The 27,472-nt window shown below is 34.1% G+C and overlaps 1 pseudogene; it reads right to left on the bottom strand.

Moving 5' to 3' along the window:
• Positions 1-4,210: 4,210 nt before the first annotated feature.
• On the bottom strand, positions 4,211-4,998 carry LOC131509081 (large ribosomal subunit protein uL6-like; annotated as a pseudogene).
• Positions 4,999-27,472: the final 22,474 nt, after the last annotated feature.

Below are 27,472 nucleotides of genomic sequence, written 5' to 3'. Positions count from 1 at the left end.
TTGGCCTGGAACTCTGTAACAAGCCTCACCACAACTTACTGATGATGTAAGTCCAACACAACAAGAATTTTATTCTCTAAATTTTGTTAAATGGTTGTAATCTTGTTCACAAGAACTTAATATTGAAAAGGATATTGAAATCAAAGTGTGTAAGAAACAGAAATAAAGGATAAAAATAATAAGGGAATATTTAAGAAAGGGAAAAAATAATAGTGTTAGAAGACAAGTAGTGGGAACAGGAAGAAAAGAAGGCAGAAAAAAAAATAGCTCTTGGGAGTTATTTCTACTGAAACTAACTCCCTCATTGAGTTTGCCATTGTAAGACTTTTGAATCAGAGAACAAAATAAAACAAACAGATAGTTAACTTAGATTATAAGGGCTTCTAAAGTTCCTTGGATTCACAAAGAATTCTTATTCTTGTCACATAAAACAATTTATCAGGGGGGATGGGCACTATCACCAGTCCAAATTCTAATGGATTCACATTTAAGTGTCCTTAGCGAGGCCAGCAAAAACATACAAATTCTGCCAAAGGAATACACTAATAGATTTTGTATGAAGTGTTTTCTTTTGCATAGTTAATATGTATTTGAAAATAATTTATTATTATTCCAAGTTATTTTCTAATTTACTTTTATCTAGGTCAGTAAAAATGTTATAATAAAGGATATAAAACAAAACCTTCACCTATAACACTGCAACTGTAGAATACAGGTTCCTACCAGATACCTTAATTTGTTACATTGCTACAGATATAAGGCAAATTTTACATCAGATCCCATGCGGGTGTATTTATGTATGTATACATGTGTGCACGTTATTTGTGTATATGTGCATATGTATATCTCTAATAGAGGGCAAGTTTGATCTACTCAGTTCTTACTTCAGCTATATTTTTGGAATCCTTATGTTGAGTTTGACTGTATACTATATGAGAATACAATGGCCAAAAAAAAAAAAAAAACGTCTTCTACTAATAGAACTTACAGTCTAGAGGAAGAGAGGAATATTAACTTAGATGTAAATAACAAGAATTAGAAGTGCAATGAAGAAAATATACAGAATTTCATGAAAGTCTGTAATAGAATGCATGACTAGCATGAAGGAGTAGCAAAAACTACGATGAGTAAATTATATTTTAGTAGAGATAATAAGAATTACAAGTTAACAGGCAAGGATATGACACGCAGGGGTGGAAAAAGCCCAAGTATAAGAATCATGGCAATTTTGCAGGACTAAAAGAAAGTCAGTGTGGATAAAATACAAGTACATAGCGGAGATGGATGTGAAGCTAGATATGAAAAAACCATACTATGAGTGGGATTGCATTTTTGATGGAATACTTTTGGAAAACTAGCATCTTAAGAAAATGGATTTTACTCAACACATGATCCAGTACACCCCTCTATTTCTTGATATCTTCGTCAACCTTTTGATTTTAGCCTATAAAATTTGAAGGTATTTTGTCAGATTTAACCCTAATGATTTTATATGTTGATGCTATTATCAATGGTAACTTTCATTTTAATTTCTAGTGCATTGCTAGTATATAGAAATAAAAAGCCTGATGTTATGGGTAGATACTGTATTTAGCAATTTTGCTAAATAATTTTCTTTGTGAAGAGTGATACTTAACATGGTTCTTGTTTATCTTTTTAAAATTGTATTTTCTTGTGTTTTGTTGTGTTAATCCTAATGCCAGTGATTTGTCATACAATCAATATAATTTGCTGGATCTGTAATACCAGAGTATCTCCCTCACTCCACTTGGGCAAAGCCACCTACAAATCCAATCTTCCCAGTTTAAGTATATCTGTGGCTCCTAGCAGGTGTCCTTGTAAGTCACAGCTGGTCCTACATTTTAGTTAGTGGCCTTATGATCCTCAAGCTTCTTTCTCCAAATACAAACTAAGCAGAGAATTAAGCATTTATCCAAACTTCTATTATAATGCAAATAGCTCTGGAAAATTTCTCACACTCAGTTAAAGTGGGGAAAAAAATAGAATCTTAAACAGATCTCAATGGAAAAAGTCTTGATTGAATTAGCTAGCTGCTTTATCTTCCTATTCCACTTTGTGGTTTGAAACCTAAAATGTACTGGTGTTTTAAATTGTCACAGAAATTTGATAATGAAAACGTCTGCTCTAGAGAGAAAACAAACGAGCTTTTGAGCTTTTGATTTTTTTTTTTTAGAAACAGCATCAATGACTATTACTACCCAATAAGATTATGACTTAGAGGCTATGCATGTAATTATTTATGTGAAACTTAAAGCTTTCAACACATGGACAAAAATCTAAAGGTTTTACAATGTGATTGCTACAAGATTTCTTATTTCTCCAACTCATTGAGAATAATGGAAATGTTCATCATCTAGCACTGAAAGTTAAGGGTTCTTTTAAACTCAAGATGCACACGCAACCTATTATTTAACTTTATCATTATTATTTAAAGCTTAAATATAGCAGATCTTGCTGGCAGCATTCTATTATAGGCACAGTTTTTCAAGAGTTTATGACTCAATGGTTTGAATTCACATAAGAACAAAATAGCACATAAAGTTGCCAGCCTGTATTTAATTTGTTTTCTAAAAAGGAATTAAATGGGTTATTTTTTGAAACAAATAGTACAGAGGATATATAAATTAATACAAATTTTTCAAAGATCCATATTTTATTGTCACAGAAAATGAAACAGGTTAATATTATAACATTGATATTTCTCTCATTTAAATTCAGTCTCAATTGCAATTCTATGTAACTAAGTTTTAAATCATTATAATCACTATGATTGTTAATAGTAATCTTAAAAATGATATTCTGCACAATATTATACCCTTAACATATATTTAAAAGGACATAAGGTAGACACTGGTAGAATTACTATTCATCAGAAATACTTGAGATCTTTACAAAAAAGGGCAGCAAATAGCTGAAAGAAACTTGTAATTTTATAAATCAAAACATTATTTAAATATACTGAGAGAGTTGTATAAAAATTTCCTATCATGTTTTCTGCTGTGTGAAAAAGTCCCATTTATTGATATAATATTTTATTTTTACTGTGACTTAAAAATGTGACAGAATAATTAAGAAAAATATAGACCTTCATTATTATGATATAGAATGTGGTATAATACATCTAGCTGTGATGCACTACACAGGATAATAATTGTTGATGGCATTAGAGGTATTCATCCAGTCCCACAAAATGTTGTTGCTAGGATGGCATTACAGTATGGTCTATGAAAATCACTATAAATAAATAAAGATTATTAAAACACACACACATAAAGATGAAGGAAAAGCTCTTCGAAAAGATCAGTAAGAGTGATAAGCCTTTAGGAAGTCTGATCAGAAAACAAATAAAAACAAAACAAAACAAAAACAGAAAGAGAGAGGAAACAATGACAAGGACACTACAGACCACACAGGCATCAAAAGGATAATAAGGGAATAATAGTATCTCTACATATCCAGATTCGACAATGTAGATGAAATGGGCCAATTCCTTGAAAAGTGCAACTAACACAATTCATCCAACATGAAATAGATAATTTCATGGCCTTATAACTATTAACACATAGAAACCATAATTTTTAGAACTCCCTAAAAAGAAATCTGGCTCTGGTGATTCCCTGGAGAATTCTACAAAATATTTTAAAAGAATTAAAAACCAATTCCATATCATTTCTTCCAGAAAATAGAAAAGAAAAAAAAAAGAAAACCTCTTTTCTTACTAAATCTGTAAATCCAGTATTATCTGACTTAAAAACCGGGCAAAGTCAGGAAAAAATTCTAGAAGATAAAGTAGTAAAAATTGATGATCTAGACTTGATGAAGAGTTTTTATACATAACGTTAAAATCACAATCAATAAAAAATAATAACTGATAAACAGGGCTTCATCAAAATAAAAATTTTACTGTGCAGAAAACCCAGTGAAAGAGATTAAAAGACAAGATATAGACTGGGACAAAACAATTGCAAACCACATAAGCAACAAAGGAAACATATATATGATATATATAACTATATATTATATATATATATGACTGATATATATTTACATATTTGTGTATATACATACGTATATACACAGTACGAAAGTCAAACGTATCCAACAGTACGTATCCCAACAGTACGAAAGTCAAACAAGTCCAAATAGAAAATGTGCAAGAGACATGAAGGAATATTTTTTTTTCCTCCTATGAAGTTTTGCTAGAAAAACTCCTATTCCTTCTGTTATTGTTCTTAACACACTACAATTTACTTTTGAGTGGTTTACTTGCCAAATAGTTGGAAAAGATTATTGGTTTAAGAAAAGCCCCAATCAGCAGAGATTATTACATCTTTAAAATACCACAAATAAGTCTGAAAAGTTATCCGGCATCTTGCTGTTTCTGTAGCTGGACAACTTACATCTATTCATCAGCCTGCTGAACTGTTCCCTTTGCAGAAACATAGATTTTCCAAAAATTTTCTACATCCTTGTTTTTAGCTGTTGTGGCTTGCTGAATCAAAGCAGCTGAGTTTGATACAAGTTCAGTGTCATTTCCTTCAAGAATTAATTCCTCTTTCTGGGCTTGAAATACTGAACAAGCAACACCTGGCCTCAACTGAACCCTGCAGATGTATTTTTCACCCAAGAAATTCTGGATTTCAATAAGAGAACCATTCTCCTGAATAACAACATTGATGGGGAAGTGAGCATACACAGGCCTCATCTTGTAACAGAAGCACAGTGTAATGCCCTTGACCGTGTTCTGTACATGACCACAGAAAGCATCAATACTAGCCAGTTGTTTTCCATCTTCCACCATTTGTCACCTTGGAGCCTCTTCTGTTTCTTTCCAAGGAGATTGAGTTCTACATTGATGTGATGGAAGTCCCTTCGCAGGGTTCCTCTGGGGCCCTTCACAGTAACAGTGCATCCCTTTAGAATGATGTCATCATTTTCTGAAATGTCAGCAGTCTGATTGCTGAGAATGGTCTTCATTCTCACAGTAGATGTAGCAAAGAGCAACACGAAGGAATATTTCATTGATAAGTACATGTGCATGGCTAATAAACACATGATAAACTTTTCAACATCATTAGCCATCAAAAAATGCAAATTAAGTCAGTGTTGAGACATCACTACAAACCTATTAGAACAGCTAACAGAATAAAATGAAACAGTGGCGGTATTAAATGGCAATGAGATGCAGATAAACTAGATCTTATGCATTGCAGGTGGGATGCATGTTCAGTGGTACAGCTACTCTAGAAAATATTTTCACAATTTGTTTAAAGCTAAACATGCATTTACCATATGACCCATATGCATTTATCAAATGGTCTCCTACAGTTTATCTCAGAAAAATGAAAACCTACGTCCACACAGATACTTGTACATAATTGTTTATAACAGTTTTATTTGCAATAGCCAAGAAGTGGAAACGTAAAAATGTCTCTCTGTTGTACATCCATACCATGAAATACTACTGATAAATAATAAGTGTTTATTTGTCAGTAACATGCAACAAATTGTATGGATCTCAAAGACATGTTGAGTGGAAAAACTTAGTTGCACGACGTATGATTCCATTTATATAGCATTCTTGAAATGACAAAATTATAGAGATGAAAAATACATTAGGTCTTGCCAGCTGTTAGAAGTGGTCAACTGGGCGCAGGTTTGATTGTTAAAAAAGAACCATGAGGGGGGTGCCTGGGTGGCTCAGTCGGTTAAGCGTCCGACTTCGGCTCAAGTCATGATCTCGCGGTTTGTGTGTTCAAGCCCCGCGTCGGGCTCTGTGCTGACAGCTCAGAGCCTGGAGCCTGCTTCGGATTCTGTGTCTGTCTCTCGGCCCCTCCCCTGCTCATGCTCTGTGTCTCTCTCTCAATAATAAATAAATGTTAAAAAAAATTTAAAAAAAAAAGAACCATGAGGGAAATTACTGGGGCATGGAATAGTCCTGTATCTACACTGTGCTATTGATTACACAAATTTACATTTGTGACAAAATGACACGGAATTATACACATACATCGTTCCAATGTCAAAATTTCTATTTTTGATATTGTATTATAATTATGTAAGATGTAACCAGTAGGGGAAACTGGGTGAAGAGTAAGAGTCTTCTCTGTATTATCTTTACAACTTCTTTAGGTATTGATTATTTCCAAAATTAAAGTTAAAAGGCAAATAAAAAATTTAATACAGAAAGAAAACCAAATTAACCTGCAAAATCTTACACAGCTGGAATTGCTTTTTTATTTTTGTATTTTTTAATGTTTATTTATATTTGAGAGAGAGCAAGAGGGAGACAGCTCAAATGGGTGGGACAGAATGAGAAGGAGACACAGAAACCGAAGCAGGCTCCAGGCTCTGAGCTGCCACCACAGAGCCCGACTCGGGGCTCAAACTCACAGACCGCGAGATCATGACCTGAGCCTAAATTGGACTCTTAACCAACTGAGCCACCCAGGCCCCCCTACACAGCTGGGATTGTAATTGCAGTGCTCTTTCAAAGATATTTCAGATATTTCAGAGGTTTTCAGCAGTTGAATAATTAAATAAGACTTACTGGATCCCGAAACCATTATTAAACTGTGTGTTAACTAACTTCATTTTAAATTAAGAAAAAAATGGGATGCCTGGGTGGCTCAGCCGGTTGAGCATCCGACTTTGGCTCAGGTCATAATCGCATGGTTCATGAGTTCAAGCTCCGCATAGGGTTCTGTGCTGACAGCTCAGAGCCTGGAGCCTGCTTCAGATTCTGTGTCTCCCTCTCTCTCTACCTGTTTGCGCTCTCTCTCTCCCTGTCTCTCTCAAAAATAAAAATTAAAAATTAATTAAAAAAAAATATTGATTGAATATGTGAACTTCAAAAGGATTATTTTCTTAGCATTGTTTTGGAATTTCATAGAATTATGAATAATCATTACATATTGTGTCAAATATTTCTATTATTAAAAAAGTATCAGTTGATCTTTAATTATGACAATCACAACTGTAAATGTACTAGTATTCTTTTTTACTGATTTTTTAAAATAAATTTAAACAGATCATAGTAAAAATTAAGTCCATGCATTTTCCTGTGGAAATCACATTGGCAACAATTTAATAAAATATTTAAAGATGCAACATTTATCTGGAAACAAAATAATCAAAAAATCCAAATCAGAACAACATATTTATAAATATATTAACTCAAGGATTAAAAGTCATAACACACTAAAGACAACACAGATGCTGCACTAAAAAATGCAACATGCATCATAAAATGCAGAGGGACTCTTAATATTTGTGTGAATGCGCATGCAGATAGGAGCTTTGTAACATTGCCAAGCATTGTGTGACAGCTGGTCTTAGCAGAATGCTGAATAAAATCTTTAATGTAAGTTTCTGTTATTTGCTTTTCTTTTCTTTTTTTTTTCTAGGAAATGAATATCAAATGTCTATAATGCTAATAATTATCTTAATAGATTAATAGTCAGTTACTCATGCTAAAAGTGAAAATCTGTGGGATTCATGTCATTGCTTATAACAATTGAAGTAGTAATGCACATTTTTGTATCTTAGCCATTTGGAAAAACATTCTTCTGTCCTCTCTATTTTATGACCCTTCATAAGTGATGGGCTGCTTTCTTATGTTTTGGAGGTTTAGATGCTGGCGAGGTCACATAAGCGGAAACTAATTAGCAGGCTTGTTTCATAAGGGAGAATTGAAGTGTTGTCACGTGAAATAAAGGTTCTGCCTTCATACACTCGGGTTCTACTAGTCTTGAAATGCTGACTCAGGACACAGAATGGGTATCAGAGAATAATAATAATAACAACAACAACAACAATACAAAGTAGATCTCCTACCATATTCCATCATTGGACTAAATACTTCATACATATAACCTAATTTAATCTTCACAACATCCCTATGATGAAATAACAACTGCCATTTTTTTTTAATTTTATAAGTGAAGAAACTAACAGGACAGAGATACTCTCACAACTGTTTTCGAAAATACACATTTTAAATAGCATGTACCCATTTTTTAAATTTTTTTAAAAATTCTTTATATTTTTACATTGTTTTTTTATTTGGTTTTTCTTTTTGTGTTTTTGTTTTGTTTTGCCATTTAAAACATCAATCCTTTGTTTATCACAGAACATTTTAGGTAATAAGTCATGTATTTAGTATTTAGTCATCAAGTACCTGTTGTGTCCCTACTAAGTTTGCCTCAGACTGTGTCCTTGGGGTGCCTTATGGTTCTTTAATCTAAACAATTCATGTGTAATGTGCTCATAAAAACCTATGTGAAAACTGAAATGTCTTGAATATAAGAATGAAGTCCAGTGGAAATTACAGTTGATCTGGTACAAGTTTGTTTAATATGTAGTCTGAGCATTTTCTCTACTTGGATGATTTCCTGTCTCTTTTAATGCTTTTTGACTATTATCTCAGTTTACAGTCTTTTCTTCCTAAGAATTAGAATGTGAGTGCCTGGGTGATTCAGTCGGTTAAGCATCCGACTCTTGATTTCAGCTCAGGGCATGATCTCAAGGTTTGCAGTTTGTGAGTTCAAGCCCCGCATCGGACTCTGCACTGGTGGTGTGGAGTCTGTTTGGGATGCTCCCTCTCTCTCTCTGCCCCTTCCCTGCTTGCTCTCTCTCTCTCTTTCAAAATAACTTTCAAAAAAACTTAAAAAACTTAGAAGGTGAGCTTCAATATACTCTTAAGAACAAAGACAGGGGAAAGGAGAAGGGATTTGTTCTATTTTCTACTTTCTGAGACCTATGTATTCTGTTTTCTAGCATCCAATACAAACAACTCTGTTTTCACAAATGAATCTATTCTTGTGTCTAATCAGTGCCCACACTATCAAACTTTTGTTTAGCAAGAACTCTAATAATCTTACTTTGTGAAGACCTAAATAATAATTTTATATAATTATGGAGTTTATCATCTCGATATAGAGAATAAACATTCTATCTTAAGAAAAGTTATTTTAATTATGTAGGCAATTTAATGTATTAGATACATTTGTGTGAATTAAAGCTTTCAAATATATTTATATAATTATATACTTATTTTAAATACCAACATGATTAAATTATGATATATGAACTTTAAATATGATTATTCATTAAAAGTGAAAAAGATATAGAAAAGTCCTTTAAAATAACTACAACTTAATGTTACTTGCTTTCCCCTCCCTAGTCTGAGAAGAAGAAAAAAATTTATAAATTGTTTTCAAATGCTTTGGTAGATTATTTAGCATCAATTACATTTATTGTTAGTAATGTTTTCTCAGTTTATATGGACATGGTTTATAGGGAAAATCACATTTTATATTAATGTTTGCAAAGAAATCAAAAAGCCTACCTCAGTAATGATATAACATGTTCATTTATTGAAATAATGATGATGGCAATTTTAGAAATAATTTTGTTAATGGAAGAGTGATTCATTGTTAGTGTGATATTTGAACCTATTGACATCATTACAAATGGCTTACTAGATTTCCTAGAGCTTTTTAGTGTACTCTTTGGCAGTTACTTAAAAGGAAAGACATCAATGTCTGCCAATTATCTTTGGAGGAAACAGAGAGTACTAATGCATTCAGACATATTAGATTTGGTTAAAAGGAAAGGGGACTGGTACAGGTTTTTCTTTGTCTTGAAAATTCAATGGAGTGAAATCCTAAAGAAAAAAAAAAGTCTAAATAGGAGTAAATTGACAAATTATTTATAATTTATAACAAAACATGACACAATAAAAAGGATCAATACATTACTCTTCTTGCTGAATATGTCAAAGAACTACAGTAGGTAAAAATGTAGCCTTTCATGTATTGCTGGAGTGGGGCTAGGTTAGATCATCAACTTGATGGGCTGCTCTGAGTATTTCTGAATTTTCATCTGAGATTTAACAATTAATAAAACAAACTTTAAGACTACCAATAATTATATTAAGCCTCCATTATCATTTATCATTCCTACCCCTGTCCCTTTCCTCTCTTAATCATGCACAGGTAAACAAACAAAGCCCTCACAAATTCTCTCTCTCCCTATATATGTGTATGTATATAAACACACATACACACGCACACATACATATATACACATATACACACACTCTCTCTCTCTCTCTCTCTCTCTCTCTATATATATATATATATATATATAATACTAATATTTTTACTAAATATATATTTTACACTAATATATAATATATATTTGGTAATATATTAATGTTTTACTTTTGAATATATATGTATACATCTGTGTATATGTATACATATATACCAAAATTAAAAGAATGTTTTCTTCAATAAAACACACCCTTTTTTAAACTTCCACTTCTAGCCTTATTAGAGTATCATTGATCAGAGGACTCTTAAACAGCTTAACCACCAAGAAAACATTTTAATAATTTTTATAGATATTGTACTATAAGCAGTGCTAAAATGTCACTCAGAGATTAAATATATGGTGTGGTTACTATAATTGCACATAACAAAGTAATTAATATGATGCAATTCTGTGTCTGTTAATCTGCATGTATGAAAAATACCCTTCTATAATTTTGAGTTCACTTATGGTTATTAATTTCTGAAAAGAAAATAATACAGGTGGGAAATTTATTGACTATTTTTGCACAAAAATTTTGTGTGCTTATAACTACTTTCCTTGACAGTAGGGAAAAATTTGAGCCTATCTCTAGTGCCTATACTCTTCCAAGTTTATAGCATCATTAAATCAAGCAGGGATATACATCTACTGGCTTCAAAAGTACCAGATAGTTGTATTTGTCTTTCCCTTTTCAATTGGACTGAAACCAGATCACTTAACAATAACAATATGGTCACAAAAAATTAAAAACAAAATAATATTAGAAACAAGAGGGAGTGCTGAAGCTATTGTGGAAAGATTAGTAGAACCAGTTGCCCAAATTCACAGCTACTGAACACAAAAATATAACACTAGTTTATGCAAAGAACAAGAAGGGTTTGTGTAAATACTAGGATTATGCAATTGTGTGTTCGTTGTGGCAGGTGAGGTCAGTTCATTTGCCAGAATCTCTGCCCATGACCTTCTCTCTGGGCATTTTCTGCTGCCTATGGAAGTCTGAAGAGGACACCTTAATCACTATGAATGGTCAGGTGGCTTCCCGCTGAGATCAAAGATAGATTTTCTTTGTCAATTTTCTTAAGAACAATATACAAAGTAAATAATGCTGTGGCTTTATAAGTACAAACTCCTCAGAAATATTCTTCCAGGGGCACCTGGCTGGCTCAATTGGGAGAGCATGCGACTCTTGATCTTTAGGTTATAAGTTCAAGCCCCACATTGGGTGTAGAGATTACTTTTTTAAAAAAAGTAAAAAACCTTTAAAAAAAGAAAAAGAAATGTCCTTCCAAAATAGTACAAAAAACAGATAAGCATTTATACAGTGCTTCACTTACTATTATTTTTTAATCACATGTATTACCTAAGGGGTTAGGTAAAACTATAGGAAAAACAACCATATAACAAAATATTTAGAAAAAAGTAAAATTTCAGGCAATACCAGTAAGAATTATTTAGTTTTGGAAAAGGAATATTTTCCAACAGTAATTATCTGAATGCTTTTAGTACACTCCTGTAATTAAAATTTCCTTCAAAACTGAGCAAAATTTTGAGCAAAATCTTCTGAGGCTATTTGTAAGTCATTATGCATTTATTGAGAGCTTACTTATTTATATTATATTATCTATAAAACCATAAAAATACAGGCTTTGTGGAAATGCATACTTCACAGAACACATGGTTATAGTAAACATTCGTTTGTACAAAGTGACTGGGAATCAGTATGTTCTGATTAATTTAGAAATAACCAATTTAAGAAAATAGGAAATATAAGCAAGTCTAATATGAAATCATACTAAAAATAATTTTTATTTTCACAAACTATTCATAAATATTTCTCTTGCAATGTTTTAATAACTATTGTTAACATCAATTACCATTATATACTAAGGGATAAAACAATTCTTATAGTTTCCTTTTCATTCTTCCTTTTTTTTTCATTAGGTTTGGAGTTAATGGTCATTCTTTAAAAGTTTAAATTAGATTTTCTTACAATATGAAAGCAGAAGTCATAGCAGTTGTGCATTTTAAGATGATATATTTTAGAAAACAGACACTTACGTTTTGAAATTCATTTCACTGCCAGCCATAGAATGGAAAGTATATCAATGTCAGTATGAATGGAATGGACTGTTCACAGCACATCACAGGAGTCCACAGATGGCCACGAGAATTAGGCTGACCTCCTACTAGTCTCACTGAAATTAGCAGGAAATGAGTGTATCTTCTCAATGAACTCATATTTATTTAAAACCATATAGGGGTGCCTGGGTGGTGCAGTCGGTTAAGAGTCCGACTTCAGCCAGGTCACGATCTCGCGGTCCGTGAGTTCGAGCCCCGCGTCAGGCTCTGGGCTGATGGCTCGGAGCCTGGAGCCTGTTTCCGATTCTGTGTCTCCCTCTCTCTCTGCCCCTCCCCCGTTCATGCTCTGTCTCTCTCTGTCCCAAAAATAAATAAAAAACGTTGAAAAAAAAAATTAAAAATAAATAAATAAATAAAACCATACAATTTGCTATTCTCATTTTCATGACAAAAAGTATATATTTAGTAGCCACCTTCCTCATGTAACATAAATGAGATAAACTATTCTCCAGAAAATAAAAAAAAAAAAAGAAGTAGGGAGAGAGGGAGAGAAGGAAAGAAAGGGGGAGGGAGGAATGGAGGAAGAAAGGAAGAAAAGAAGGGAGGAAGGAAGGAAGTGAGGAAGTGAGGGAAGGAAGTGAGAAGAAAGGAAGGAAGAAGAAAGGAAAGGGAAAGAAGAGAGAAAAATGATGTTTCTAAAAGAATAGATGTTTAAGTCCTTTTAAAATATGGGTCACTTCAGATGAGAAATGTTCTTGGGAGGGGCTTGGGAATAAATTATTCTTTTCATTGAAAAAGGTATTTAAATCAATATTAGGGAAGATAGCCCTATGTCACTGAAAATAGACAGATGTCTTTGTGCATTAAAACCTAATGCTTCAAGGTTATGGATCAGTGGCTAGAAACACACAGAGATCGCACACTTCTCTGTTTGCTCCAATCGCTAGAAGGAGAGACTACTACCTATGCTTTATCTGCTAGGACACCTTTCTGTTGGGATTGGAGTAGAATTCTGAGTGGTGGTTTTGAGCTAAAAATAATTTCAGGATTTAGATTCTCCAGAGACCAACTCACTCTGCTAGGATTTGAGAAGTTCTGAATAATTTGTGCTGACAGGCTTTTGATTTTCCCTTTTCAGGTCTAGGGTCTGTTGTCTTCTTTTAAGTGTTGTCAAATTTATAATGGCCTTTTTCCAATCCTCCAGGAACAGATACAGAGTTCTTTGGTTTGTAGGGGTCCCTCACATGAGTAAGGGTGATGCTGTAGGGAGTTTGTAATGTAGAGTTTGTTAAGGATTAAGTGTTCAGTACTGTCTTCTATCCTATTCAGAACTTTAATACTTAAGGTCTGTAAGATGGAGTTTCTCATTACAATAGAATACTTAGAGTACTTAGTTTTTGTAACATTTTCTCTTTTTTTCCTTTTTTTTCTGTAAAGATTTTTTTATTTTTAAATAATCTCTACACCCAACATGGGGCTCGAACTCACAACTCCAAGATCAAGAGCTGTGTGCTCTACCCACTGAGCCAGCCAGGCGCCCCTGTTGCATTTTTCTATTACAGGATAGAGCTCAGAAATATTTTCATAAGTTGAGATATAAAGTAAAAATAAACATTAACTTAAGGGCTGGCTCATACGTTAGCTAATAGGAAGAAGTTTGCAGTACTAATAGGCTTGAGAGACACTGCTAATTTTTCCTCTCTTTTTTTTCTTTTTCTTTTTTTTTTTTAATGTGGGGCAGCTACCTTTTGACAAAGGGCCAAATCAAACATACAATTTTGTGACAATATATTACTTGAGAGTCATGTTTGGATGGTTGGGGGGAAAAAAATAAAAGGGATGTCTTCAAATAGTAATTTGTGATACTGATTATGCAATTACTGATTTTTGCCAGTTAAGAGCTTGGAACCTGAGGTCAGACAGACAAAAGTTTAAATCTGGCTCCAAGAATGAATAGGCCTGTAGCACTTGAAGATGTTACTTAACTGTGTTGACTCATGTATCTATCTATGTATGATAATAAAGATAAAAATCTCATAGGAGTGTCATGACATTTAAGTTACACAATGCATGTGAAACTTTAGCATAGTACATGGCGCATTTTTATCCTCTAAAAATTTAGCTGCCATTATTCATCATGCCTTTTCCACCATCGTTATTACTGAGTGACTTGTTCATTTTTTACTCCACTGTATAATCACAAAGAGTAACTTGCCCAGAAAAGTTTCTTCATATCTTCTAATCAAGTTGAGTTAAATATAAACATTGATTCCATTTTGTATTACTTTAGGATCAAGTTATTCCTCTCCCTATATGCTACTTAGCATATTGAGAGACTGCTGTTTAGGGCTGACTGACATAATGGCTTCATGTGTACTGGGCCTAATGCCATCAGATAACAATTGCATTTATAAGAAACTTTAGAGATCAGTGTAAGAACTTGCATAACCTGAATAACAGGGCAAAGAATATGCAGAATGCTCATTATTTCCCATAGGATTTCAATTTAACTGGGAAAACTGTAATTTCTTTTTTATAGAAAGGGTGAAGCATATAATATTAGCTCTGAATCTGATGCAACAATATTTGGAAAAAGAAAACAGATCCACTATATTTAGAGGAACATCAGGTTTCTCTTTTGGAAGATAAAACAGGGGCTAAGTGCAACCTAGAGAGTAGAATGCTTAATGCACCCTAATCATTTTATGGCACTGTATGGAAAGTAAAGTAACTAGTTCCATCCCTGTGATTTATTACATATATATTGAATAATATTCTTAATCTCTCAGAGCTTTTAGTGTTTTTAGCTATATGATGAAGGTAGCCATATCTGACCTTCCTTGATCACTAGAATCAGATAATAAGCTGTCAAAAATCAAATGAGATCAGCAAGTAGAGGTATATAATGCACAATATATAATAAAGGTATATATATATATATATATATATATATATATATATATATATATAAATAAAATGTGCTATATGATCTAATTATATCATGTATGTTATGATCTTAACAGTCGATACATACATTATATATATATATATTGTACACATATGTGTACTATGATGTATAATATATATTCTATACATATTACATATGTATAACATATACATATATTTAGGCACATTTTATATGTATAATATATAACATAGATACCTGTATTATACATATGTATAAATTATATACATTATGCATAATATGATAATGTATATATAATACATGCATATTATACGTATCTTTAATATATTTACCTTATTCCCTTCACCTGTGCCCATTAATTTCTATGTTTGTTTATCTGTTTTCCCACTGTCTTTTTGCATGCAAAGCAATTTTAGTTTTCACATTTCTGTTTTCATCATCTCCCTAGATACAAGGGAGGAATCTGGTTCTCATACATTAGGATCTGTCCACTCAGGCTTCTGCTGAAATGAACAATCTTTGAATAGCCTTTAGCATTCTTATCTTCTAGCATATTCTGTGATAACCTTGCCTCCTAGTAATTCCTCATTATCCGTATTTTGATGCAAACCCAAGGCATATATATATTCTATTTGTTTTCTCTCAGTTACTTCTGCACTATACTCTAGAGAAGTGACATTTGGCTGTAATCATGTGGGCAGCTCAGAATTCTGCTAGGCTGCTCTCAGGCACTTAGCTAGACAGCTTATTTAGTGATTGCCAGTCTCTGATACTGGTATGATGCTATATGGAGTGTTGCACTTCCTTAGGTCACCCCATTTTATTCCTTGGTTTGGCGAATTTCCTAAATTTTCTAGTAAGGTAGAAAGCAGAGCCCTTTCAAAATAACCATGCACAGAAGGGGACGTCCACTAAACTACTGTCCTAATTTTCAGCTATCCTACAAGCAGACTAAGTCTTGCTTTCAAACCTGGGAAACCCTCTCTCAAATATATGACTTTTCCCAAGTCCTGAGGGTGAAGATGAAACTTTTAAATTCTCTCTGTTCAAGTATCAGGTTTTGTTTTATCATACTCAGGCTTTGGAATAGAAAAAAAAGAAGAAGAAGAAGAAGAAGAAGAACAAGAACAAGAAGAACAAGAAGAAGAATGACATTAATCTCAGTCTCCCAGATCTCTATAAATCAACACCTTTGATTTCAAAGTTCTATTCTATATTAAGATTCCAAACATCTGATTAGATCAGTTGACTTCTTTATACTTTCTGGGCCCTTTAATCTTCTCTTTCCTAAGGTGAATGAATATGTGCCCTTTCTCTTTCCTAAGGTGAATGAATATGTGAATGAATATGACTGCCATTGATTCTTTGTAGAAAGGAAGGATACAAAGGCCATGTATTAGTTTGCTGGGGCTGCCATAAGAAAGTACCACAATTTAGGTGGTTTAAAACACAAAAACGTATTGTCTCACAGTTTTGTAGGCTAGAAGTCCGAGGTCAGGGTGTTGGCAGTGTTGGTTTTTTCTAAGGGCCGTGGGGAGAATCCATTCCATGACTCTGTCCTAGCTACTGGTAGTTTGCTGGCCATCTTTGGCATTACTTTTTGCATCACCTCAATCTCTATCTTCATGTTCACGTGCCATTTTCATTATGTCTGTGGCCGTGTCCAAATCTCCCCTTTGTATATGTACACCAGTCATGTTGGATTAGGAACCTGTCCTACTCCAGCCTGATCTCACCTTAATAATATCTGCAATGACCCTACTTCCAAATAGGGAGACATTTTGAGGTACTAAGAGCTAGGATTTCAACATATGAGGGGTAGGGCACACAATTCCACTCATAATAGTCCACAAGGGCAAAAACTTTTTTAGTTAATACATCTGTATTTTGTCCTGTGGTGAATTACCCTTAATAGTTTATTCACTACAGTGTCCCCTCACTAATATAGATCATGTAATTCTCTGCAATCTAATCTAATCTGTAACAAAAATGCTGGTTTCTACCTGATGTGTCCTTTTTATACACCAAAGCGAAAGGGTGCTCATATGTGTCTTTTAATGAGGAAGCTACACTTAACCACATATATCTGTGCAAGTGCTATTAAGAAGAAAGATGTCAATAAAAATATAAGCAATAAAGAATATATGATTTCCACATATTAGATAAAAACTATATTTGATACTTCTGACTGTTGAAAAATCTCCTCTCTATATTTTCTAGCATTTATTGTATAATAAACACCATCAACTTTTGGAAATATAACTTATTGCTACACAAATTATCCTAGTTCTTTATTATGATGTAAACACATTTAAACAAACTCTATGTGGTTTGAAGAGTAAAGAGCTTATTAAGATAATAACTATCCTAACAGGTGTGAGGTAATGTCTCATTGTGGTTTAATTTTCATTTCCCTGATCATTAGTGATGTTCAATACCTTTGTACATGCCTTTGTATGTTTTCTTTGGAAAAATGTCTCTTCAGGCCCTCTGCCCTTTTTTTTTTATAATCCAGTAATTATGTTTTCTTTTGAGTTGTATGAGTTCCTAATATATTTTGGATATTAACCCCTCATCAGAGATGTGGTTTGCAAATATTTTCTCCCATTCTATATGTTGCCTTTTATTTTATGATTGCTTCCTTATTGTGCATACTATTCAGCCATTAAAAAAAAGAAAGGAAGAAATTTTGATATTTGCAACAACGTTGGTGAAACTGAGCTTACTTTTTAAAAATTTTTTAATGTTTATTTATTTTTGAGAGAGTGAGAGAGAGAGACAGCATGAGGGAGAGAGGTAGACACAGAATCCAAAGCAGAGAGCCCGACATGGGGCTTGAACCCACGAACTGCGAGATCATGACCAAAGCCTAAGTTGGACGCTTAACTGACTGAGCCACCCAGGTGCCCCAAAACTGGAGCTTATGATGCCAAGTGAAATAAACCAGATAGAGAAAGACAAATACTGTATGATATCACTTATATGTAGACTCATAAATTGTCAAACTCAGAACCAGAGAGTAAATGGTGGTTAAGGGTGTGGAAAAATGAGGAAATGTTGGCCAAGGGGTATAAGCTTTCACTTATAAGATGAATGAGTTCTGAGAATATAATGTACAACACGGTGACTATAATTAATAATACTATATTGTATACTTGAAATTTGCTAAGAGAATAGATCTCAAGTGTTCTCAGAACAGCAAGGAAAAAAAATGGTGTGAGGTGATGGATGTGTTAATTAGCTTGATTGTGGTCATCATTTCACAATATATACATACATTAAATAACACACCATCACGTTGTATATGCTAAATAAAAAACAATTTTTATTGTTTTATTGTTTATTGTCCTACTTTAATTCATGGTCTCATTTAAAAAATGAAATTCTCATGTCCTTTCTATATATTGTAATACCAAAAACAGTAGGTCCCTATTTTCCATTTATTTAATATAAAAGTATTTTTAAAATGCTATATAACTTTTTAAGCTAGATAAACTATACATATAAAATGTAAGGAATATATACTATTTTCACCTTTCTACCAATTATGGACAGTAATTTATTTTAAAAAATGTATATATAAGCTGGAAAAACAAAAGTTACCTATTCATAAAGAGTTACTCCATTTAGTATTTCCGAGGAGACAGTTTAAGATCGAAACATATTTTTAAATATTTCTGATTTTTCTTATGCTTTTAACATGTGACTGAGAGTTTGGATGCATAAGGGAGTCTAGAGTCATGGCAATTCTCCCAAGAATTATTATAAAAACTCTCAATTATCTTCTTTGTAATTGACATTTTGAAGGAATAAATATGTTCCTAGTTTGATTTTATTTTGTTGAAAGTAACCTATTTTTGCTTGCTTATATGTATGAAACTTAGGGGAAAAAAGTCAAAGCACAAGGAAAAAAATATATGAATATATTTGTTGCAGATGTCAGGAAACAATGCTCCATAAATATTTTCATGTTTTCTCACATTCAGGGCTTACTGAGCAAAGATTACTGACAATCTGTGTAAAGGATGATTGAAGGGAAAAAAGCAAGCCTTGGACGTTTCTGAGAAATTTATAGACAGTCTTCCCTGGAGCCATTTGTTTACATTCCAGGGGTTGTAAACCTACAGACCTTCTCCTTCCAGAGAGTATGTATTTATATTCTAGAGCAAACATCAATTTCTTTCCATCTCTGGAGAGATAGATGTGCCAACCACCTTATATAAGCTCCCAGTTTCATAGTTTTGGGGTTACCCTCCTGTGATACATACCCTGCAATACATAGAGTTGACATCATATGCTTTCACCCCTCACCCTGTGGTGATTTGGAGAATGGGAACTGGCACAAAGTAATTTGTAAATCGAAAGTCTGTTTCTGACACAAGGAACCAATTCTCTGTGTGTATGTGTGTAACATGGTAATGCATATTATGCAAGTAGGATAATGTTTCAAATCATTCTTTCATAATTTCAGGCTGTCTAACTACAATAGATACAAAATGAACAAGTATAGGGGTGCATGGGTGGCTCAGTCGCTTGAGCGTCCAACGTTGGCTCAGCTCATGATCTCTAGGTTTGTGAGTTCGAGCCCCAAGTCGGGTTCTGTGCTGACAGCTCAGAGCCTGGAACCTGTTTAGGGTTCTGTCTCCCTCTCTCTCTGCCCCTCCCCGCACCCCCCTGCTCAAAAATAAACAAACATTAAAAAACTTAAAAAAAAATTTTTTTAAATGTTTTTATTTTTGAGACAGACAGAGACAGAGCATAAGCAGGGGAGGGGCAGAAAGAGAGGGAGACACAGAATCTGAAGCAGGCTCCGGGCTCTGAGCTGCCAGCAAAGAGCCCAATGCAGGGCTCAAACTCATGGACTGTGAGATCATGACCTGAGCCGAAGTCAGAGGCTCAACCTACTGAGCCACCCAAGAGACCCAAAAACAACTTTTTAATAGCACTGGATTATGTAATATCTATAATATTTGAGAGATACACGGAAAATAAAAATTATAAGAACAAAAAATAGGGCACGTGGGTGGCTCAGTTGGTTGAATGTCCAACTCCTGATTTCAGCTCAGGTCATGATCCCAGGATCATAGGATCAAGCCCAGCATCTGGCTCTGCACTGAGCATGAGCTCTGCTTAAGATTTTTTCCCTCTTCCTCTGTCCTTCTCTCCTACTCCCCTACTCATGCACATACTCTCTCTCTCTTGAATAAAAAAATGAAAAAAATATATAAAAAATGAAAAAATGTGTTTTTTCACTATATATTGAATACAGATATATAGAGGCATAGGTCAGCAATTTACCACTTTAATGGACGGAAAAATAATCTACAGTAATCTCTGTAGACACCTTCAACTTCTATAGTTGAAGGACAGCTGAAGATTAGGGAAACAACTTGATTAAGGGATATCAGAATTTCAGAAAAGCCTGTATTCACAGCTTCAGTAAATTTCTAACCAAAACTGGCCTCTCACATTAAAAAAAAAGGTTTGATTCTGAAATTTGTGATGGGGGCATAGCATATGGGTAGATAAGCTTGGAAATGCTGAATTCCCCGTTCCCATCCCTAATGTGAAAAGATCCTCTTTGATGCGGTCTCTATACCTTGTAGCATAGTACTTGTCCTTTTCAAGATTTTTTCCCACTTCTACCTTGGCCACTAACCAAGAAATAACAAAGGGTCTGAGCATGGTTCAAAAGGGGGAGTGCAGGTTCTGCCAGGAAAGGAAATGGATCTTTCATGAAAGAAACAGCAAAACCTAGATAAGATATACCAGTAACCAGTAAGATCATGTAAAGTATGACTGGGAATCATCTTGAAATCCTGGACCAGGAAAAATAGAGTATAAATATGAATAAGGGAAACTTTGTTGAGAGGGAGACAGCTCCTATATTGGTGTTTAAATGCCCCTGGAGCCTGTCTTAATGCAATGCTGCAATGGAACTTGAAACACTTGCAAAAAACGATGGCCCACGATGTATAAGATGGAAATGTTAGAACTACCTTGGCAGATTTTGAGGAAGGAATGAAATGCACATTCTATTTTAAAAGATCCAAAGACCTATCAGATGACTATGTTCCTTGGAAAATTTCACAAGATCACCTTTTATTGAAACAATAAGGAATTCATGAGTGAGTGGCACACTTGCATCATACAGAAGCTCTTAAATGGTCACAACTAATGATAAGTGATACTGTTAGAGAAAGTGAGGGAGGGAGGATTACCAATGATGAAGAAAACAGATGTGCAAAATAGACTGGGGCAGGAACTTGACCTATAGGGAGCTCTGCAAATATGAGATTGTGTTGTCTAAAAACTTTCCTCAAATATTTGAGAATTTGAATATGGGATATTAGGAGATAATTGATAATGGAAGGAAAAGCAGAAAACATACAGAGAAGAGATAATTCATATTAATATTACAGTTATTTTGGTCAGAATCGTCAGAGGACTAAGAATGATGAGCCAGTTATTATGATGATCCAGTTATTTTCTGAATTGTCTGTAAGTTCCAGTTCAAATGAGCCATTGGTTTTCTTGAGTTTCTCTCCTTTGTAAATTACCTTGTTCAATGTTTGAGGTCTAGTTTCATCTATGCTATCATTACTCTTTATTATCTTCCATCTGTTACAGTTAACCCCTATTCATTACATAAGTGAATTCTTACCTTTCAAAATACCCTATTCATCATCCTGTAGTGTCTATTTCTTTTTTTTTTTTTAATTTTTTTTTTCAACGTTTTTTTTTTTATTTATTTTTGGGACAGAGAGAGACAGAGCATGAACGGGGGAGGGGCAGAGAGAGAGGGAGACACAGAATCGGAACCAGGCTCCAGGCTCCGAGCCATCAGCCCAGAGCCTGACGCGGGGCTCGAACTCACGGACCGCGAGATCGTGACCTGGCTGAAGTCGGACGCTTAACCGACTGCGCCACCCAGGCGCCCCTGTAGTGTCTATTTCTGATTATGAGTGCTTTGGAAAACTTTACAATGTACCTACCCTATCCATATGTCTAGAATTAACAGTGATGGTCACGCTGTAGGGATCTTTATTGTGTCTCCCTCACCGAAGGACAATGTGGAAATTCTCAGTGAGACTGTCCCTGTAGAAGTGTGTGCTGTGCATGTATGTATAAATTCATGTATTCCGAAGCAAGTTATGAGTGTTTTTCCTACAGCAGAGCTAATTTGTACTTAATAAGGAATTAAGGATTTTGACCATATGTGCTAATTAACTTACTTCCTCAAACCTTTCCTTTGAGAGAGTTGACATGATTTTATTTAATAAAAAGAGAGAAGCTTTGTGAATTTTACTGTGAGCTGGCATATGCACCTACCACTTTCCAGCTAATTTGAATGTGGGAATGATATTACATGATCAAAGTCATCACTCTCCAAAATTATTACACTGAAATATCGTGTTAAATGTCTGTTATCACAAAACTATAAAAGTTAAGAAATGCGTGGATTTAAAAGACATTTTCATGATTATATTTTAGATTTTTTTCATTTTTTATAAAAGTTTTTTTTAATATTTTTCTTCTACTTACCTAATTCAGTTACTAAACTATATTCAGATACCCACTTTATGTCAAATTACTATAGTCTCAGAAATCCAGTTTTATTGAAGTCAAAATTACTTCATAGGTGCTAAACCAAACTGTGTGCATAAAGCAGATATTATGCAAAATTACAGCTTTTTACATGTTTCTAATATTCTTAACATGTAAATTAGAAGTTTTCAGTAACCTCCTGCATTTATGTTTTATTAAATCCCTGCATTTATGTTTTATTAAAACATAAAATTATGTTTTATTAATTTCCCTTATTATAAATATTTGTTGAGAGCATGGGGGTTGTGATTTCATAACATCATTTTCTCACTACCTCTTGAAGTTATACGTACAATCCTGTGAAATAAAATTCTTATGGACAGTCCCTAATGATTTGTTGACATAATGTTATATCGGGTTTAAAAATAAAATTTAAAAATTCACATCACTGGTTTGTTAAAATGTTGGCGACCTATGTTTCTGTAATAAGCAGAGCATTCATATTATACAGAAAATGGTGCTTTAAGACAGTTTTTTTTTTGTTTGCCATTTGAGAGAAATGGTGATACCCTTGTCGCCACACATCTCTCACTGTGGAAGTTCTGTATCATCAAAGTGAATCAGGTAGTCCATGGAAAATATAGATATACTTACTACTGTGGCTTCATTTGATGCTATAAGAAATAACCAGTGTGCAGAAGTATATATAAATTTCTAATGTTCTCAGCCCTGGGAAATATAACTGGGAAGAAAAATGATCTTATTTAACAGATTTTTACTCAGCACTTCCAGTGGTGTCGATTTCACTGCTGTGGATGGTGCAGATAACTTTGTCCTTTGTATTTCATATTAAATTGCCTGGAGATTTTTTCCCGTTTTAAAATTTACTTAATAAGAAAGATATTAATCATGAATTAAAAGGTTAATAAGAAAGCAGCAATAACAAAAAGTCTGATTATTTAAATACAAAACCGCATGCAAATGAGGAAAAATGATGTCTTTTACATGGAAATAAACTGAGCATTGTTTTTCAATCTTGCCCAAAAAAGTAACTAAATGCAAATCATTCTCATACAAGGTCTACCAAAACCTAAAGTTGGTAAAGCTCTCAGGAGCCATTCTGGAAAAAGAAATTAAAAAAAAAAAAAAAAAAGATAACCCCCGTAATTAAATACTTATTTTGGCAATAACAAGTGGAATAATAGATTATCTTAAACCTTATCAGAACTACCAATGGATTTCAGTTCCAAACAAATATATTGCCTTAGGCTCAATTTTTGCAAATTCTGTACTGTACTCAAGACTTTGCCGAAATGAGTAAACCCCACAATCTGAAGTATGTTAGCTGCTCATTTATCAGTGACAAGTAGTTCCAATCACGTATCTTTAAGTGTGTCTGCTCCAGTCGTCTTTCCATTTGAATATTTTTTAATGCTTATTTATTTATTTATTTATTTATTTATTGAGATGGGGGTGGGATGGGCAAAGAGAGAGAAAAGACAGAATTCCTAGCAGGCTGTGTGCTGATAGCGAACCCATGAGATCATGACTTGAGCCAAAAATCAAGAGTTGGATACTTAACTGACTGAGCCAGAAACACCCCCCATTTGAATATTTTAAATCGATTACCAATTAATATTTCTGTTTGTAGATGAGCTTAAGAATCACAAGATAAAAATGTATAACTCATGACTATTTTGGTCAGATTTTTGTTGTTTTACACTGTGCATTTTAGAACAGTTGTTAGGCAGCTAACGTTTATGTACTTACTCTGTTCCACACCCTGGGCTTTTGGTGGAGAGATCCTAATAACCCATGATGATTCCTGCTTTATTTTATCTATACCCTTGGGTAATCCTCTCCCTTTTAGTGTGGATGAGACCTGTCACTTATAACCAGTAGAATGTGGCAAAGATGATGACATTTCACTACTGTAATTATGGAATATTACGTAAGATTCCATCTTGTTATTAAATTTGCTTGCTCTCTATTTCTGACTTTGAAGAAGCAAATTGTAATGAATGAAGTGACCATGTTGGAGAAGTCTACATGCCAAGGAACTGGAGGAGGTTTCTAGTTGCTGAGCATGGGCATCACCAAAACTAAAACCCTCAGTCCTGCAGCCAAAAAAGAAATGAATGCGACTAATGATTTGACAGAGTTTAGAAAAGGCTTTTTCTCTAATCAAGTCCCTGATAAGACCACAGCACTAGCTGACACCTAGATTGCTGCCTGATGAGAACCTGAAGCAGAGAACTCAGCTAAGCCATGAACAGACTGACCCAGGAAAGTGTGAGATGATAACGTGTGTTGTTTTAAGTGAGGCATGTAATAATTTGTTACACGGCAGTATAAACCTGTTACATAGTTCATACTCATTTACTTCACCAAATTTCCAATGCATCAGTCACCTATATTTTACCGATGAGAAAACTAAGGATAAGATAGCCTAAATAACTGGGGTGCCTGGGTGGCTCAGTCGGTTAAGCAATGGACTCTTGGTTTCAGCTCAGGTCATGGCATCATAGTTTGTTTGACGATACCCCACATTGGGCTCCAACAGCTGGCAGCGTGGAGCCTGCTTAGGATTTTCTCTCTCCCTCTCTCTCTGCCCTTCCCCCGCTCATTCTTTCTCTGTCTCTTTCAAAATAAATAAATAATTTTTTTTAAAAAAGAAAAAGAAATATAGCCTAAATAACTTACTCAAGTTCCTAGAGTTAGTACATGTCCAAGCCAAAATTCCAAACAAGGGCTGTGATCTTGATATCTCATGCTGTTAATACCCTGCTGTGTTCCGTTGTTAAAACATTGTTCATGGAAATTTGACTGACTTACTGATAAGGAATACAAATACTTCTTTATATATTCAGTAAATTATTCTTACAAATTATTATTATTTATATATGTGTGTATATGTATACATGTGTGTGTTGTGTGTATATATATATATACACACCCACCATGGTTTTGACTAATATAACACAAAATACAAAGTTCATTTTACCAGGAAGCCAACAAAATATAATTTAATGTGAACATAATTAATTCAAATTATTTAATAAAATTCAACACATGGTTGCAGGTTAGCTTCAGTTAATTATTTGGTTAGCTGGCAACTGAAAATACTGGGTGGTCTTAGGTAGTTCTCAGGAGACCTTTCTTTCCATGTGGTCTTCTCTCCTAGAATGTACATGCCAATCTGATTTTACATAGTAGTTACAGAGCATCAGGAAAATGGAAACAGAAGATGGAAGGTTTCTTGAGCCCTTTTTCAGAATTCACACAAAATTCATTTCTGTGAATTCTATTGGTCAAAGCAAATCCCAAAGTCAGTGAAGAGAGAAATGGTATCCACCTTCTAATAGGAGAAGCTACAAAAAAAAAAAAAAATGGTCATTTTAATCTTACCCCCGAAGAATTTTGAGGATGACTTCTGAGCACATTATTGAAATAAAAAGAAATGGTTAGAGGAAGGTTGTTCTTTTCAGAATATAGGAAGTATATGGTATATACATAGAAATACAAGCTGCCTAATTTTAGAATGTTTAGAAAAAAATATAATACATCATGTTCACAACATGGTGTATGCTTTTTTGGAGAAGTTATCTTTTTTTTTTTTTCTTTTTCTTTTTTTAATTTTACTTTTTATTTTTTTTAGTATACATCCAAATTAGTTAGCATATAGTGCAACAATGATTTCAGGAGTAGATTCCTTAGTGCCCCTTACCCATTTAGCCCATCCCCCCTCCCATAACCCCTCCTGTAACCCTCAGTTTGTTCTCCATAGTTATGAGTCTCCTCTATTTTGTCCCCCTCCCTGTTTTTATATTATTTTTGTTTCCCTTCCCTTATGTTCATCTGTTTTACTTCTTAAAGTCCTCATATGAGTGAAATCATATGATTTTTATCTTTCTCTGACTGACTCATTTAGCATAATACCCTCCAGTTCCATCCACGTAGTTGCAAATGGCAAGATTTCATTCTTTTTGACTGCCGAGTAATACTCCATTGTATATATATATATATACCACATCTTCTTTATACATTCATCCATGGATGGACATTTGGGCTCTTTCCATACGTTGGCTATTGTTGATAGTGCTGCTATAAACATGGGGGTGCATGTGTCCCTTCGAAACAGTACACCTGTATCCCATGGGTAAATTACTAGTAGTGCAATTGCCGGGTTGTAGGGTAGTTCTATTTTTAGTTTTTTGAGAAAACTCCATACTGTTATCCAGAGTGGCTGCACCAGCTTGCATTCCCACCAACAGTGCAAAAGAGATCCTCGTTGTCCACATCCTTGCCAACATCTGTTGTTGCCTGAGTTGTTAATGGTAGCCATTCTGACAGGTGTAAGGTGGTATCTCTTTGTGGTATCTTTTGATTTGCATTTCCCTGATGATGAGTGATGTGGAACATTTTTTCATGTGTCCGTTGGCCATCTGGATGTCTTTGGAGAAGTGTCTATTCATGTCTTTTGCCCATTTCTTCACTGGATTATTTGTTTTTTGGCTGTTGAGTTTGATAAGTTCTTTTTTATTTTATTTTTTTTACATTTATTTATTTTTGAGAAACAGAGTGAGACAAAATGAGCAGGGGAGAGGCAGAGAGAGAAGGAGATACAGAATCTGAAGCAGTATCCAGGCTCTAAGCAAGCAGTCAGCACAGAGCCTGACGTGGGGCTCGAACCCATGAATCGTGAGATCATGACCTGAGCCGAAGTCAGACGCTCAACCGACTAAGCCACCCAGGCGCCCCAAGTTTGATAAGTTCTTTGTAGATTTTGGATACTAACCC

This window comes from Neofelis nebulosa, chromosome 4 (assembly GCF_028018385.1).
Source record: "Neofelis nebulosa isolate mNeoNeb1 chromosome 4, mNeoNeb1.pri, whole genome shotgun sequence".
Taxonomy (NCBI): Eukaryota; Metazoa; Chordata; class Mammalia; order Carnivora; family Felidae; genus Neofelis; species Neofelis nebulosa.
This window is presented reverse-complemented; position numbering and strand designations above follow the sequence as displayed.